Source organism: Pyrus communis, chromosome 7, assembly GCF_041283825.1.
Source record: "Pyrus communis isolate YQ-2024b chromosome 7, ASM4128382v1, whole genome shotgun sequence".
Classification (NCBI taxonomy): domain Eukaryota; kingdom Viridiplantae; phylum Streptophyta; class Magnoliopsida; order Rosales; family Rosaceae; genus Pyrus; species Pyrus communis.
The window spans coordinates 22,391,734-22,410,604 of record NC_142571.1 but is presented as its reverse complement, the minus strand read 5'-3'; the positions used below and the strand labels follow the sequence as shown (position 1 = coordinate 22,410,604).

The 18,871-nt window shown below is 35.8% G+C and overlaps 1 long non-coding RNA gene across 3 annotated transcripts; it reads left to right on the top strand.

Moving 5' to 3' along the window:
* Window positions 1-17,288, top strand: LOC148695900 (uncharacterized). Of its 3 annotated transcripts, XR_015964037.1 has the most exons (7): window positions 1-296; window positions 390-490; window positions 599-680; window positions 764-842; window positions 1,132-1,321; window positions 14,814-15,062; window positions 16,806-17,288. It is a non-coding gene; the product is annotated as an uncharacterized LOC148695900 (long non-coding RNA). The 3 variants fall into 3 exon arrangements; XR_015964036.1 differs by having other exon boundaries at window positions 390-680; XR_015964038.1 differs by lacking the exons at window positions 14,814-15,062; window positions 16,806-17,288 and adding an exon at window positions 11,379-12,883 and having other exon boundaries at window positions 390-680.
* Window positions 17,289-18,871: the final 1,583 nt, after the last annotated feature.

The following is an 18,871-nucleotide window of genomic DNA, read 5'->3' as shown; positions in this document are numbered from 1 at the left end:
TTTATCATTTCCGAAGCGTCTCTCCTCCATCTCTCTCTCCCCTCCATGTCTCTGCCTCAGACCAAAACTCTGCCATTCTCAAACGCACAGAGCCAGAACCTCACCTCCATCCTTCATGCCTGTTCCAAAATCACATAGCCGCAATGATCAGAGGTCGCACCTCCATTTCCGCGAACGGCGATCACAGCCATGGGAGTGGGGAAACCAACCACGATCTCCAACAACCCCCAAACTTGGATTAAAAACCCTAATCCAGGAATTTGCGACTCCGATTCACCCATGGCGTGTCTGCAGAGGTAAAGAATTCCACCTTTTTCCTGGATTTCATGACCGAAGGTCAAATGGAAACGATTTGTAACTCATGCATGTGTATTCCATTCTCTGTGTAGGGTTGGATCAGAAGCTATGAACAAAAAGATGAACGGAGATCCTCAGATATACCGGAAAAGAAAGCGGAGGTCCCAAAATCCATGGATCAGGAAAAGTAAAGGTAAAACTCACCCTCAACCTTTTGGGTCTGCAATTCTTGGCAAAGATCGTGTCTTTTATATGTATGCAGCCCATTTCCTTTCTGGTGTATGTGTTGCTTTCTTGGCAGGTAACTTTGATCAGAAATGGCTATCCTCTGGTCAAAAGTGCACAGAAGGCCGCTGGCTTTTCCAGAACTGAAGAGACAAAAGGTAAAACTTAAGAATTCTCCTCTTCGAAAATTCAAAATTTCGGTCCAGAAAACTGAAAATTTCTCATGTGTTCTTCTGTGTAGGATCCCGAGGGCAAACTCATGGGCTTTTTGTATGCTTGGATCAGAAGGTCCCCAAACACACAGATCATCCAAAATAAAGGTATAAAACTTCAACCCTCACTGTAGCTGAATATCTTCGGACCCTGTATCTCTGTTCATCATGCATCTGTCAAAAGAATGTGATCTGTCTCTTCATGATTTAGCATATATGAGCATGTAAAAATCTTCAAGCGTTCGATGTAAATCTGTCCTGGCAGTCCTGCAGTCTAGGCTTGGGCGCCATAAGGCCAATCTGTGTACATGTGATCCGTGCATGTTTCTGTGTCCTTAATCATGCATGTTACTCACTGAAGATGCTGCCGACAAACTGATGTAAATCTGTGTTGCAGTGCCATGCTTGCATAAAATTAGACACAACGAATATATACTGGATCTGCAATGTGGACCCTCTGCATTTGGGCTCCCGAATTTGGATAATATATAGGATTCGAAATGAATGTCTATTAATTTATGGGGTGGGAGTGAGATGAGTGGAGCGAATGGCGGTCTAAATGCAAAAGCTTCATCAGATATCCCCTGGTACGATTTCTATAACCCCTAGATAAATGCTGCTTGCTTTGAAGGTGCTTACAAACATGCCTAGGCTTTATCGGTTAGATAAGCAAACGTAGGAATGGTCTTAAACCATCTCCAACCCTTAGAGTAAAACCAAAAATTTTTAGCTCAGAAAATTTAGGTTTTAACTCAGAAACAGTTTTTCTGCTCTAATTCTTCTGGCTTAAAATTTTAGAGATTATTAAAGAATAAATTTAGGCTATTTTAAAAAAAAATTGAACTTTTAAACGAAAAAATTATGTAGAAATATTTAAATTCCGATAGATATTGAAAAATCACTAAATCGATACACGAAACACTATGGAAAAATCACTAAATGCAAAAGCTTCATCAGATATCCCCTGGTACGATTTCTATAACCCCTAGATAACTGCTGCTTGCTTTGAAGGTGCTTACAAACATGCCTAGGCTTTATCGGTTAGATAAGCAAACGTAGGAATGGTCTTAAACCATCTCCAACCCTTAGAGTAAAACCAAAAATTTTTAGCTTAGAAAATTTAGGTTTTAACTCAGAAACAGCTTTTCTGCTCCAATTCTTCTGGCTTAAAATTTTAGAGATTATTAAAGAATGAATTTAGGCTATTTTAAAAAAAAAAAAAGAACTTTTAAACGAAAAAATTATGTAGAAATATATAAATTCCGATAAATATTGAAAAATCACTAAATCGATACATGAAACACTATGGAAAAATCACTAAATGCAAAAGCTTCATCAGATATCCCCTGGTACGATTTCTATAACCCCTAGATAACTGATGCTTGCTTTGAAGGTGCTTACAAACATGCCTAGGCTTTATCGGTTAGATAAGCAAACGTAGCAATGGTCTTAAACCATCTCCAACCCTTAGAGTAAAACCAAAAATTTTTAGCTTAGAAAATTTAGGTTTTAACTCAGAAACAGCTTTTCTGCTCCAATTCTTCTGGCTTAAAATTTTAGAGATTATTAAAGAATGAATTTAGACTATTTTGAAAAAAATGAACTTTTAAACGAAAAAATTATGTAGAAATATTTAAATTCCGATAAATATTGAAAAATCACTAAATCGATACATGAAACACTATGGAAAAATCACTAAATGCAAAAGCTTCATCAGATATCCCCTGGTACGATTTCTATAACCCCTAGATAACTGCTGCTTGCTTTGAAGGTGCTTACAAACATGCCTAGGCTTTATCGGTTAGATAAGCAAACGTAGGAATGGTCTTAAACCATCTCCAACCCTTAGAGTAAAACCAAAAATTTTTAGCTTAGAAAATTTAGGTTTTAACTCAGAAACAGCTTTTCTGCTCCAATTCTTCTGGCTTAAAATTTTAGAGATTATTAAAGAATGAATTTAGGCTATTTTAAAATAAAAAAAGAACTTTTAAACGAAAAAATTATGTAGAAATATATAAATTCCGATAAATATTGAAAAATCACTAAATCGATACATGAAACACTATGGAAAAATCACTAAATGCAAAAGCTTCATCAGATATCCCCTGGTACGATTTCTATAACCCCTAGATAACTGCTGCTTGCTTTGAAGGTGCTTACAAACATGCCTAGGCTTTATCGGTTAGATAAGCAAACGTAAGAATGGTCTTAAACCATCTCCAACCCTTAGAGTAAAACCAAAAATTTTTAGCTTAGAAAATTTAGGTTTTAACTCAGAAACAGCTTTTCTGCTCCAATTCTTCTGGCTTAAAATTTTAGAGATTATTAAAGAATGAATTTAGACTATTTTGAAAAAAATGAACTTTTAAACGAAAAAATTATGTAGAAATATTTAAATTCCGATAAATATTGAAAAATCACTAAATCGATACATGAAACACTATGGAAAAATCACTAAATGCAAAAGCTTCATCAGATATCCCCTGGTACGATTTCTATAACCCCTAGATAACTGCTGCTTGCTTTGAAGGTGCTTACAAACATGCCTAGGCTTTATCGGTTAGATAAGCAAACGTAGGAATGGTCTTAAACCATCTCCAACCCTTAGAGTAAAATAAAAAAAATTTAGCTCTGAAAATTTAGGTTTTAACTCAGAAACAGCTTTTATGCTCCAATTCTTCTGGCTTAAAATTTTAGAGATTATTAAAGAATGAATTTAGGCTATTTAAAAAAAAAAAAAAAGAACTTTTAAACGAAAAAATTATGTAGAAATATTTAAATTCCGATAAATATTGAAAAATCACTAAATCGATACATGAAACACTATGGAAAAATCACTAAATGCAAAAGCTTCATCAGATATCCCCTGGTACGATTTCTATAACCCCTAGATAACTGCTGCTTGCTTTGAAGGTGCTTACAAACATGCCTAGGCTTTATCGGTTAGATAAGCAAACGTAGGAATGGTCTTAAACCATCTCCAACCCTTAGAGTAAAACCAAAAATTTTTAGCTTAGAAAATTTAGGTTTTAACTCAGAAACAGCTTTTCTGCTCCAATTCTTCTGGCTTAAAATTTTAGAGATTATTAAAGAATGAATTTAGGCTATTTTAAAATAAAAAAAGAACTTTTAAACGAAAAAATTATGTAGAAATATATAAATTCCGATAAATATTGAAAAATCACTAAATCGATACATGAAACACTATGGAAAAATCACTAAATGCAAAAGCTTCATCAGATATCCCCTGGTACGATTTCTATAACCCCTAGATAACTGCTGCTTGCTTTGAAGGTGCTTACAAACATGCCTAGGCTTTATCGGTTAGATAAGCAAACGTAAGAATGGTCTTAAACCATCTCCAACCCTTAGAGTAAAACCAAAAATTTTTAGCTTAGAAAATTTAGGTTTTAACTCAGAAACAGCTTTTCTGCTCCAATTCTTCTGGCTTAAAATTTTAGAGATTATTAAAGAATGAATTTAGACTATTTTGAAAAAAATGAACTTTTAAACGAAAAAATTATGTAGAAATATTTAAATTCCGATAAATATTGAAAAATCACTAAATCGATACATGAAACACTATGGAAAAATCACTAAATGCAAAAGCTTCATCAGATATCCCCTGGTACGATTTCTATAACCCCTAGATAACTGCTGCTTGCTTTGAAGGTGCTTACAAACATGCCTAGGCTTTATCGGTTAGATAAGCAAACGTAGGAATGGTCTTAAACCATCTCCAACCCTTAGAGTAAAATAAAAAAAATTTAGCTCAGAAAATTTAGGTTTTAACTCAGAAACAGCTTTTATGCTCCAATTCTTCTGGCTTAAAATTTTAGAGATTATTAAAGAATGAATTTAGGCTATTTAAAAAAAAAAAAAGAACTTTTAAACGAAAAAATTATATAGAAATATTTAAATTCCGATAAATATTGAAAAATCACTAAATCGATACATGAAACACTATGGAAAAATCACTAAATGCAAAAGCTTCATCAGATATCCCCTGGTACGATTTCTATAACCCCTAGATAACTGCTGCTTGCTTTGAAGGTGCTTACAAACATGCCTAGGCTTTATCGGTTAGATAAGCAAACGTAGGAATGGTCTTAAACCATCTCCAACCCTTAGAGTAAAACCAAAAATTTTTAGCTTAGAAAATTTAGGTTTTAACTCAGAAACAGCTTTTCTGCTCCAATTCTTCTGGCTTAAAATTTTAGAGATTATTAAAGAATGAATTTAGGCTATTTAAAAAAAAAAAAAGAACTTTTAAACGAAAAAGTTATGTAGAAATATTTAAATTCCGATAAATATTGAAAAATCACTAAATCGATACATGAAACACTATGGAAAAATATGAAACACAAAATACATGAAACACACAGAACACATATATGAAGCATATACAAAACACATGATAGAGATGTATAACACACCAAACATGTGAAACACTTGACACACACAACCAAATACATATAAAACACATGAAACATAAACCTACACACATGAAACGCAAACCTGCCTAGGCTTTATCGGTTAGATAAGCAAACGTAGGAATGGTCTTAAACCATCTCCAACCCTTAGAGTAAAACCAAAAATTTTTAGCTTAGAAAATTTAGGTTTTAACTCAGAAACAGCTTTTCTGCTCCAATTCTTCTGGCTTAAAATTTTAGAGATTATTAAAGAATGAATTTAGACTATTTTAAAAATAAAAAAAAAGAACTTTTAAACGAAAAAATTATGTAGAAATATTTAAATTCCGATAAATATTGAAAAATCACTAAATCGATACATGAAACACTATGGAAAAATATGAAACACATGATAGATATAAACACAAAATACATGAAACACACAGAGCACATATATGAAGCATATACAAAACACATGATAGAGATGTATAACACACCAAACATGTGAAACACTTGACACACACAACCAAATACATATAAAACACATGAAACACAAACCTACACACATGAAACGCAAACCTTCAATCATCCTCTATATAAACATAGGTTGAATATCTAACCATCACACAACTTATTCACCAATCATCCAACTTTCAAAGTGTTTTTGTTTCCTCAAAATCATCAATATCTCATCAATGAGTGATAGAAGAAGGCGTAGCTTGACAATGCACATGACACAACACCAAGCAAGCCTTGCAACTGAGGATGCAGACAAGGTTCTAAAAAATGCTAGGCGTTAGTCAGGCAGCGGACTGAGGCCTAGCGCTTAGGTAGCTAAACGGGAGCCTAGGCAACCTAGGCGGATTTAAGTAAATTTATTATATAATATGTTATTTCTTCAAAAGAAAATTATATATGTATGAAAATATGTAAAAATTTAGACTCTTTTTGTTAGTTTTGTATCACTTTGTAAGGCTATAAATAAAATGCAAGTTGGGCCATGTAGTCCTTGGTTTACATTTGAGTAGAAATGTTATCCATTTATAGATGAGCTTAATGGACCCTAACAAAAAACCCAAAGTCATCCAATCCATTTATTATCCTATTAGAATAAAAAAAAAAACCAAAACCATTACCGCCGTACTCTTATCACCATATCTGCAATTGCAGATTCTCTCTCTCTCTCTCGTAGACCATCATCACACCTAGAGGAGACGACGAGACACACATTGCCTATATTTCCCAGTGTCCGCCTACTTCTGGGTAGGCTATCGTATTTTCCCAGGCCACCCAGATCTTCCAGCTTCCGGCTAGCCCACCCAGCGACCGTTTAGCCCACCTAAGCATCCAACTTATGCCACCTAATAGCTTTGTCGATTTAGTAAACGATTTTGGGATAATCGTGGTGCAGCACCACCGTCTAGAGAACACTGGATGCAGAAATGAACAACAATGAAGCCGAATTTGCAAACTCACTTATGCAATATGAGCACTATGTCGAATCTAGCTATCGTGGTTCTGTCACTAGGGTTTGTGCAGCGTGATAGAAAAGAGTGTCATGATCGGATAATGAAAGATTATTTCGTTGAACGTCCAAGATATCCTTCTTATGAGAACCTCAAACGCTTCTGTAAGGTAATTGAAACCATATATGGAGCCATATACCTCCGCAAGCCAAATCGTGAAGACTTGAAAAGGTTTATATGTAAGGCAGACAAAAGAAGCATTCCTGGCATGATAGGAAGTCTCGATTGTATGTATTGGAGTGGAAGAATTGTCCTACTGCTTGGGTTGGCCAATTCAAGGGCCGTCACAACAAGCCAATCATCATGCTCGAGGTTGTGGCGTCTTACGACACATGGATTTGACATGCATTCTATGGCGCTCCTAGATCAAACAACGAATATAACGTTCTTTGGTCTTCTCCTCTATTCGATGATGTTGCTAATGGATAGGTACCAGAATGAAGGTACAAGGTAATAGGCATGAGCTAGGTTACTACTTAACTGATGATATTTATCCTAGTCGGTCTACCTTTGTGAAAAGTTATTTCCATCCCGATAATGCGAAGGAGAAATTATTTTCGCATAAACAAAAGTCTTACAGGAAAGATGTGGAGAGAGCGTTAAGGATCTTACAAGCTCGATGGGCCATTATTAGAGTAGTTGCATGATTGTGGAATGTGGAAGACCTCCATTCAATCATGATGACGTGCATCATTTTGTACAACATGATTGTAGAAGATGAGTATGTAGAAATTGAAGAAGATTCTGACAAAGAGATGACCAACCAACATATGCGAGAGCTATGACAAAAGATGTTGAATATTTCGCTGCAACCACATGCGAGACCTGACATGATTGGGTCACACTTGAGTGAGATATGAGATGTTTAAATAAACTTCAAGCTCTTCAAGGTCATGACACACTCTGCAAGGATTTGGTTGAGCATATATGGCACCGAGAAGGATAACGTTAATGATGGATAATGTGTTCTTGTATTAAATTTAAGTGTGCGATGTTGTTATTTTCTGGAATAATTTTTAGTGTACTATGTTGGTATTTTCTAGTAATAAATTGAAGTGTCTTCTTGTGACAAGTCTTTTGTCTAGTACGTTGTCAAAAAATTATTGAAGGCCGTTTGAATGATTGAAGGCATTTATTGTACATTAAAGTCTGCAACAATATATGTACAAAAATTATTGAAGGCATCTAGAATAATAAAAGAAATAATTAATAAGCCATAAAATTAATGCACATGATAATTAAGAAGTCATAAACTTAATACAAACGACTTGTCACAAGAAGACACTTCAATTTATTACTAGAAAATATCAACATAGTACACTTAAAATTATTACAGAAAATAACATAGCACACTTAAATTTAATACAAGAACACATTATCCATCATCAATGTTTTCATTCACAACGCCATATACGCTCAACCAAATCCTTGCGGAGTGTGTCATGACCTTTAAGAGCTTGAATTCTATTTAAACATATCATATATTCACTCAGTGTGACTCTATCCTGTCAGGTCTCATATGTGGTTGTAGCGAGATATTCAACATTTCTTGCCATATCTCTCGCATATGTTGGTTGGTCATTCACATCTTCGTCAGAATATTCTTCAAATTCTACAAGTATCTTCCACAATCATATTGTGCAAAATTATGCACGTCATCATGATTGAATAGAGGTCTTCCACAATCGTGTAGCCCCTCTAACAATAGCCCACATCCTTCCTGTAAGACTCTTATTTATGAGAAAATAATTTCTTCTTCACACTATCTATCAGGATGAGAATAACTTTTCACAAAGGTAGGATAAATACCATCAGTTAAGTAGTAACCTAGCTCATACCTGTAACCTTATACCATCCATTGTACAACATCATCGAGCAGAGGAGAAGACCAAAGAACGTTGATATCGTTGTTTGATCCAAGAGTGTTGAAGAATGCATGCGTCGTAAGACGCCACAGCCTCGAGCACGATGGTTGGCTTGTTGTGGCGGCCCTTGAATTGGCCGGCTCAAGTAGTAGGACAATTCTTCCATTCCCAATGCATACAAGACTTCCTATCATGCTAAGGAAGTCTCTTTTGTCTGCCTTATGTAGAAGCCTCTTCAAGTTTTCACGATTTTGTTTGTGGGAAGGTATGTGGCTTCCTATATGGTTTAGGAACGCTTATATATGGCTTCATTGCCTTTAAGTAACGCTTGAGGTAGGACAATTCTTCCATTCCCAATGCATACAATCAAGACTTCCTATCATGCCAATGAAGCCTCTTTTGTCTGCCTTACGTAGAAGCCTCTTCAAGTTTTCACGATTTTGTTTGTGGGAAGCTATGTGGCTTCATATATGGTTTAGTAACGCTTAATGGTTTCATTGCCTTTAAGTAACGCTTGAGGTTCTCAATAGGGTCTTCTCAATAACTCTCTCTTCATCTGATACCGCCTCTGAAAATCATGAGGGCGCACTCCCAGCAAAGCCTCTCAACATGCTCAGTTTTCTTCCTCCCCCAAAGAAGATACCAGATGCCTGGAGTACAGATGAGGCAGGAGAAAACGGTAGATCGAAGCATGTGGAGACAAGCATAACAAATATATGTGTTGATTCATTCGCTGTTTCTTCAAAAGCAAAAGTATCTCATATCATCAAGGGCGAAAGCAAAGGTATCTCATATCATGCTCTTTCCCTGTCTTTTCCTTTGTCCTTGTTCTTACTCGCATAACAAAGTGAAAGAGAGCAATCAGCGGGCACTTGGAGTCAGTCTTCCGATCTGGAACCGACTACCTGGAATCTATTCCCTGGTTGCTTACCTAGCGTTGCTCTCGAGTAGTCATCTTCAACGGTTGATACACTTCCAGAGAAGGGACCACATCTGCTTGGAGAACAGCTAAGGCAAGTGAAAATGATACATTGAAGCATGTGGAGACAAGCGCAACAACTGCATATGCTGAGTTATCCTCTAACCCTCTTCAATACGAATTGGAAAGATTGAACAAAAGAATCCTCTAGCCCAGTTCAAGATTAAGCCTGTGGAATCACCAAGATCAAGCCTCAATGCAATCACCAAGGAGAAGATGGAATTTACACTCCATAACCAGATTTGCGTCCCTAAACTCTTCTCTTTGTTAGTTACATTCTGCCATGTTTAGTATGTTTAGTTGCTGTTTATGTGTTTACTTATGTTTTGTGTGAATCTATGCTTAAAACATTGAGGACAATGTTTGATTTAAGTGTGGGGGGTAACTAAGTATATTTGATGCAAATTCGTGGGATTTTATCACCCATAACTTCCAATGTTGTTCCTTGCTGTTTTTAAGTGTTTTTAGAGTGTTTTAGAGTGTTTTAATGTCTTTTGATCAGAAAATCCGAAAATTTACAAAAAAAAAAAAAAATAATAATAATAATAATAATAATTGCAAAAGAGTATTGAAAAGCCTAAAAAGAGTGTTTTGAGTTGTTTTTGTGTGTTTGTGTCGTAGGTCACCTTCCAACACAATGATGAAAAGAGTTTTTAATTGCATGACTGTTAAAAAGAGTTATAAACATGGAGAAAAGTTTGATTTACTCTTGGTATATGCTTGGTTATGGTTATAATGTATGACTTCACATGCAATCATAAAAGAAAAATTAGTTTTTGTAACATGCTTGAAGGAAGGAACTCAAACAAACGCTACAACCGTGTGAGACTTGAGCCTAAACGTTATTTGGAGAGTTAAAATCTGTGCATTATTGTTTTCTAAAGTCGTTGCATGATCTCATTATTCTTTGCTTGGTTACTACTTAGAAGGCGTTTCATCATATAGTTCCAAATGCTAGAACTCATGCCCATTTCATTCAAAGCATGTTATTGATTTGCATAACACATATTCAAGAATAAGTTGTGTAGTGACCACCACCAAAGCCAAATTGCCATGTATCCTACTTCATTATATGTTTAAGTTAACCCCATTGAGCCTTGTTAAGCTTACATTCTTTGTTAACCCACACTATCCTCACCTAGCCTAATTTAGGACTTTCCATACCCTTATGCTTGAAGCATAGCAAAACATGATTTGAATTGAACTCCCTTTGATTAATGTTTGGCAGAACCCAAGTGTGGGGGAAGTAGGTTTCATGTGAGTTAGTGTGCCATAGGCACGGGTGGAAAAGAGAAAAGGAAGAAGAAAATAAAAAAAAAATAAATAAAAAAAAAAGGTTGTGAAAAGAAAGAAAAAAGAGTATGAAATAAATGAAAATAAGTTCACATGTTTGTGGTAGTAGAGGAAAGGGTCCAAAAATGTTGAATATGGCCCTGAGTGTTGCTTAGTTCTTCCCTTTGTGTTAAAAGTTGATTTCTGTGTTTTAAAGTGAGTTCTAAGTTTCGATTTCATTACTTTGCTTGCTATTGCTTTAAGAACATTTGCTTCCCTTTATCTTTCCATTGTTAACCAATACCCTAAGCCCATTACAACCCTTGACTTCTATCTTGAGTATTGTGCATTTCAATTTGTGGAGTTTGAAGTTGGTATGAGCATATGGTGTCAATGGTTCTCGCATCTAAGTAGTAGCATTCCATTCATGAGATCATATCTAAACATGTTTATTAACTCCAGAAATTGCTTTCTTTGTGATATATATATGTGAGTGTTCTTTTCATGTTTACATCAATCTTCTCACATATAACTAGATTAGGGTGTGTAGTTAGAAATTCTGAGTGAAAATTGAGGGCATATCTTGTCAGGAATTGAGCAAATTCTGAGTGAAAATTGAGGGCATATCTTGTCAGGACTAGGAGGATTAGACTCTTGCAATTTCTTGTTCCTTCTCAAAATCCTCTCGAAATCGCCGTCAAAGTCGGAGATATTCTCACAAACAGGTTGTGAGCTACGGGTCATAAATTAGTACCTACACACAAGAAATTGCAAGAGTCTAATCCTCCTAGTCCCGAACCTGAATTAAAGGAGCAAGAAGTTGAAATTGAGGTTGAAGAGGAAGTACCAACCATGGCAGTGGACAATCGAACCATCAAAGAGCTTTCTGCCTCGGGTTTGGCCAATGCAGCCCCTATTTGCATCCAATACCCTAGGGCAGCCCCTGAGAAGACTGATGAATTTGAGTTGAAGTCCAGTTTGCTACATCATATACCCAAGTTCCATGGGTTAGCAATGGAGGACCCCAATAAGCATTTAAAGGAGTTCGAAGTCGTATGCTCAAGTATGACACCGGTGAACGTGGACAGCAACATATTGAAGATGAAGGCTTTTCCTTTTTCTTTGTTGGAAAAGGCCAAGGATTGGTTGTAAGAGTTGGCTCCCGGAACTGTCACATCATGGGAGAGTATGAAGCGAGCCTTCTTAAAGAAGTTCTTTCCGACATCACGAGTCATTCTTCTTCGCAAGAAGATTAGTGGAATTCAGCAAAGCCAAGGTGAATATTTTCCAACTTATTATGAACGTTTTAAAACTCTTGTTGCTTCATGTCCACAACACCAGATGAAGGAGGAGCTACTTCTTCAATATTTCTTTTACCACTTGAACGGCAAATGTTGGATGCATCTGCGGGAGGAGCTCTAGTAGACAAGACACCCAGGGATGCCAAAACTCTCATTGCTAATCGAGCACTCAATGCACAACAATATGAAGGTGTTGGGCAGAGAAACACCCCACGACCACATCATGTAAATGAGGTAAATTCTATTTCTGAGTTACAATCCCAAATGGCTAACCTTACGTCTATGTTGTCGCAGTTTGTTGAAGGCCCCAAAGCGCAATGAGCTACAATTTGTGGTGTATGCTCCATTCAAGGACACCAATCTGATCAATACCCTCAATTGATTGAGAATGGAGGGTGGGAATCTGCCAATGCCGTGGGTTATGGGAATCAAAACCAACCAAGGGGTGATCCTTTCTCCAACACATACAATCAGGGATGGCGTGACCACCCCAATTTCAGATGGAGAGATGCACCACAATATGCCCAACAAAGTGGAGTCCGACAACCCCCGGGTTTCTTTTATAATTGATGCTAGTAGTTTCTAATTCATGCTCTGCAACTTGGAATGCCCTACACCTTGCACATTTTTCATGTTCTGTTTGATATTCATGTGGATTTTATTATTGTTGCTGCCATAGCTGATGATTTCAGAAGACTTGACTCTTTTGTCTCTCAATAGATTGCAAAAAGGGTTTAATTAATTTGAATTTTGACTATAATAAAAACAGTCAGGCATGCCAGTGTTCAATTAAATGGTAGTGTGAATGAAATGAAATTCCTAGTTTATGAATGTGAACTTGAATTATATATTTGAAGAACAATTCATAATTTCATATTTCAATTTGGGATTCCCGATTTGTCCCAAAATCCCGAAAATATTTTGGGATTCCCGAAAATTTGGTTTGGGATTGGTCTTCAAATTCCCGTTCCGAAAAATTTCGGTTTGGGATTCGGGATACTAGTTTTGGTATGGTATCCCATACCTAACCACCCCTATATATACCAAACGTTGAAAAATTAAGAAATTTTAGGATAGTAAACTAAAATTAACCCTAAAAAATATATTTGCATAAATGTAGCACTACACTAACGGAATTTAGGAATTTTTATCTGAAACATTTCATCAAATACACGAAACCATGTCTCCAAAGAAAAACATTATTAGGGAGGTTGATCAAGTTATATATATCTCAAGAATTAAAACTAAAAAAACAAAAGTTATTAGTTCAAGTGACAACATTCAAGTATATATAACAGAAAGTGACCCTCTATTACAATGGTGAAGATGAGTGTTGTCCTTACACCACAACATGAGTTTGAACCCGGTCGGTTTCCTAATCTAATATCTAATCTAATAAATCTACCGTTTAACAAAAAAAAATGTTTATATATAACATATATTTCATTGAACTATATAAGAAATATGTTTTCGTAACACTCCTCAACATTTAACTAGAATACTACAACACTAGAACACACATTACAAATTAGTTGAAAATAAAGGGTTTAGGATAAAGTTAGAATTCTCTACAATCTCACAATTCTCAAATACAACTTCAATTACTTTATTCTTTTCCATAAGGAGGTATTTACAAGATTACAAAAGAGCAATACTAGGAAATAAATCAATATACAATCCTTTGTCTACAAGACAAGGAAACCCTGATCAAATCAAATCATATCAAAACCCTAATTAAATCATATAAAATCACTAAATAAATCATATCCCCAAAATACTTTCCTTGTTTTTTTAGTACAAGATATATTTTACAAGGGAGGGGGATTTCGGCTAAGTCGCACAGTGAGCAACCTAATTTGGTATCGAATTTGTCATCCACGAGATTCAAACATAAAATCTCTCACTTACAAGTGAAGAGGAATATCACTAGACTAGTAGACTATAGTACTAAGTGGCTATACTTTTCTTTTTATTTTCCAACAAAATTAATAGGTATTTTCTTATGTTTAGCTACCGTTTCTTTAGCGTGGTGCTATCCACATACGTATTTTTACTTTTCAAACACACTTCCTCAACCGCTGCCTTCAGCTATATACTGGTTCTTTCGTCTCTTCCACTTTCTCGTGATTCGTTTGTTTTTCCCTTCATCGATTGTAAGATCTTGGATTGATGAAGGGAGGATGCTTCAGTCATGCAGTAAACCCCACCGTTTCCATGAACGTGAGATTTGATCCTAGGTTTTCTTGCTATAAGCTAGATCATTTGAAAGAGTCAAATAAAATAACTGCACTTGCACTCTCCATCTCATGGAAATAAAACGAAAAACCACCCGCAAGCAGTTTCATCAAAAGTTCGTTTCTAAATTTCCACATCATTTTTTTTTTTTTTTTTGGTGCTTTCATCCCCATTTAAATAAGTAAAAGATTTGTAGCTGAAGAAGTTAAATGCAATTAATCATGCACACAAGATCGTAGTTCGATTTTCCTCTCTCCTATTAATATTATTCTAGTTTCTACAAAAATTTCATACTACAAAAAGATCACATGATCTTATTACTTGTAAGATCATGCGGCATGTTGATGTAATTTCAAAAATTCACTTATTTATGACTATGTGATTTTGTAGTTAGTGTTAAAGTCCCACAGAGTAATATATATACTACTCTAATTTCTCTTTTTTTTTTTCTTGTTAAAAAGAAAAATTAACACAAACAACTTTGGTTAGGTTAAGAAGATATGGTACCTTGGAGAAACCGAACAAAAAAACGAAAAGCACAGATGATGTCTCGGTCTGGTGCGGTCCAAATGGTCCCCCAACACACACATTGATCCATGATTCCATAACACATCTCGACTTCACTCATGAGTCATGATGCAGCCTTCTCACTCCTTCTCGATCTGGGTCCATTCACAAAAGAGAGTTCGAAGATGGTATCTGGATCCTTTCGCAAAAGACAGTTCCATTGCTGGCAAGGTTACTTTTTTTTTTTTATTTTTTTTTTTTATTTTTTTTATGAAATCTTCTTTTTACAGTTTCATTTGTCGGGTGTCGTTTTTGGAATTTTATTTAAAGGACCTGTTTAATATTTTAGGCATCAAAGTTTAAGAAGACAACCGAAATATAGCTATACCTCAGGTATATACATAACCCAACGAACTTACATGCCTGCCTGAAAGTCCGGCGTTTCCAACCCTGACTTTAAACCCACAAAACTTTGAATTAACAAACCATGAGATCTACAGAGATTAGGTTAACATAAGCATGATTAGAGGAGATGTGCATTTTAGCAATGTTTCTGGTGTAGTTGTCGTTTCTATCCAACTGTACATGTTTATAGGCTAAATGTGGTAAAGCTTTGCTTACCTGGCCACACGGTGAAATGAGTGGACCTCAGTTGAAACCCAACTTTATAACAGAAGCCCTAACTTATTCCCCCTCGCAAGAAAAACATATATACAGTACCCTAAAACTCGAACAAGTTGAACCATTGTAATTTTAATTACTAATTATTGAAAAACTGAGGAAGAAGATGGGTAAAACTTCAAAGTCAATCTGCCCATCTGTGCTTTTTGTTATGTTCGTCGTCTTTGCAGTTGCAGGTAAGAAAGAACGAAGACATAGGCCTCGTTTGGCAGCTCGGACTGTATTGACTATTTCTGTCGGATAGGACAAATAACCACCAGATAGTACTGGCTAAATTAGTCGGGTGTTTGGTGCAATATCGAACGAATGACCGTATTATTTATACTGTGTTTAGTATTATACCGGATATGAGAATCAAACTTAAAATAAAATTAAAAAAAAAAATTAAATCATTTCTTTTGTTCCCCAGATCTCTCCACGGCACCCCCCCCCCCAAATCCCTCCCTCTCTCTCCCTTCTTCTTCTTCATCTGCTCCCCTAAACCAAACCCCACCACAAAGGCAGCAACAAGAAACCCAGCAAAATGACGACACTGAAGCATAAATTCCATGCTTTAGAGGGTATCAGTGCAGCCAAAACCCCGTATGAAATAAAAACCCCAATTTTGAGTTTCTAATCCTTTGAAATCAAAGACCCAAATGAAATCTCACCCAGTTTTGAGCTTACCCACCACACATCAACAAAATCAGGGAACAATTAAGCTAAAAACTTAGAAAATGTCTCCAGAATAGGATCGACGGGACTTGAGTTTGATCTGCCACCTCTGGATTCCATTCGAAATCTTCTTGATGTTGATCGGAGGTGGGGATGGAGAAAGAGGGAGAGAAATGAGTTCGCGATCTACAGAGCAGATGGTGAATGGGTTGGAGAAGAGTTATCATGCTTTCGTTTTAGGCGTGAATGGTGAACCCAACTAAATAATGCCAAGGTTTTGCTTGGGATAAATAAGCAGGTGTATGGGCTATTAAATAGGCGGGGCCAGACTAATAATCCGATGCTTATTTAGTACGAGACTCACCAAACACCTGTTTCGTATTATGTAGTAATATCCGATGTCTTATAAGATGTGCCAAACGAGGCCATAGTTGAAATATATGTCTTACTTCCATAGTGCATTAACAAGAAAACAAATACAAGTGTTATAATTTGAGTAAAATAGTAATATCACGTGATAATGTTTCAAGTACACAGAAAAATCTCTAGTAAACTGCATTGACACTTTTTCTCCTTTTTTTCCTTTTTCTTTTATTTCAATCTTCAAACATGACTATATATGTTTCTTGCACAATGCAGATAGCGGGTTTTTAGGATGCCGTGATTGGTCGTATAGTAGCACATGGCAGGGTTCATGCTTATGGAGTCCAAACTGCAACAACGCATGCACAAAAGAAGGTGCGACTACTGGAGCTTGCGTACTTTTCAAATGTGTTTGCTATGATGGTAAAGGTTGTCCGCAGGGCCGCCTCTCTTCACACTAGCTACACCTACATGCACTAGAAATACTCCAAAACTGCATTCAACTTTCAATGTATATGTACGTACTTGGCACGTATTACATTCAACTAACTACGTACCCATAGCTCCATATGTTTGTAATGATCGATGTAGTTTCTATACTATGTATATTACTTACGAAGGTTTTGTACGTAATGTTTGTTTACTCATATGTATAGTAAGCTGAGTGATGTAAAGGTACGATGACTTTTACACATAATGATGTTGTTTATCTGTAGAAACTGTGTAAGACTGTAATTGTCCGTACATCATATTTTCTTCTGCTTGTGGTGCAAAAATAGGGGGAGGAGGATTCTCTCCCCTCCTAATCTCTTTCCCTTTCCCACTCCTCCTACTTGAATGGTTACGGTTAAGCCACGTTAACATCTTATATTGATTTTTTTATATAGACAATAAGACAAAAAGCAAAGTTTGAGAGGAGGGGAGGGAAAATGTTGGAAATAGGAGGGGAGGGAAAATATTGGAAATAGGAGGGGAGATAATTCTACTCCAAAATAGGATGCACATAGGGAGGGGAAGGGTAAGAGAGCTATAATTGGAAGGTTAATTGACATATACTTAATTGCACTCTTTACTATTTTAATGAAGAATCCATCTGTTGACGAACAAACCTAAGGGGCTTAATTAACCTAATTAAGCTAAAGAACAAACAAATCAATCTCAGTTTACCCACCCCCTTAAACCCACAACATACTAACCTAGAACATCTTCTCTACTTATCCCACACATATAGATGGCTAGGGTAGTGTAGTGTAAGGTAGGGTAGGGCAGTGCTTGGTAGCCGTATAGAGATTTGCTGTAGTTTATTTTATTGCGCAAATTTACTCTAAATCAATTTCTTAGTCACTAGAACTTATGTACCTAATTGATAACTTTTATAATTGTTTATGAAGTTCAATAAAAATATCATTCTATCGCTTCTTGTAAGAAATGGCAGTTTTCCATATACCAAAGAAAAAAGTTCAAATTCAACAATTAAAAAGTAATTGCATGTCGTATATTATGGCATGATCAATTTTCTTAAGATAAGTCATCAGTTCAGATATTTCGAGTTGGACTTTTCTGACGTACCAAGTATCCAGTTTATTGGATGTCCACAAAAGTTGGATGCAACTACAAGTTTTGAAAACTTATTTTGTATTACATTATGAATGGTGAGAATATTTTCCTCCTACTATAGAAAACTTTAGGGCGTATAAAACAAATTATCAACTTTACCATTTTATAAATGTACTTTTTGTTTACTAAGGTAAAAACCCAAGAAAAAGCTTGGGGAGGGAGACCTTTTGTGAGTCAGACATAGGGAAGGTTTGTAGCTGAAATTGTTTTCAAAATGGCTGAAAGCGTTTTTGATAAAATATTTTTAGTATCTTTAGTAAAAATGCAAGCGAATTTTAGAAGAAACACTTGAAGTGCCTTTCTGCAATACATAACTAGTGCTTCATGTAAGAAGCACATCAAGTGATTTTGAAAGTCAAAATTTTTTTGTAAAAGCTTTCAATAATTTTGAAAGCACTTCTAAATGAGCTCATAATGTCTACGATGGGACTTCTGAGTTATAACACATGGATGCATTTTTCTTCCAACGCCTTCATGCTGTTGAATATGTTGACCCACAAATATAAACAAGTTCAATGAAATCAGTGGGATAGTTTCCAAATCTTTAGCAAAGTCGTTGGTGATCATATATATATATATATATATTGCAACACAGGTCGTTGATGAACATATATGTATACAGTAAATGTATACAGTAAATCATTAATGAAATCGGTGGGATGGTTTCCAAATCTTTAGCAAAGTCGTTGGTGATCATATATAAATATATATATATATAGCAACAC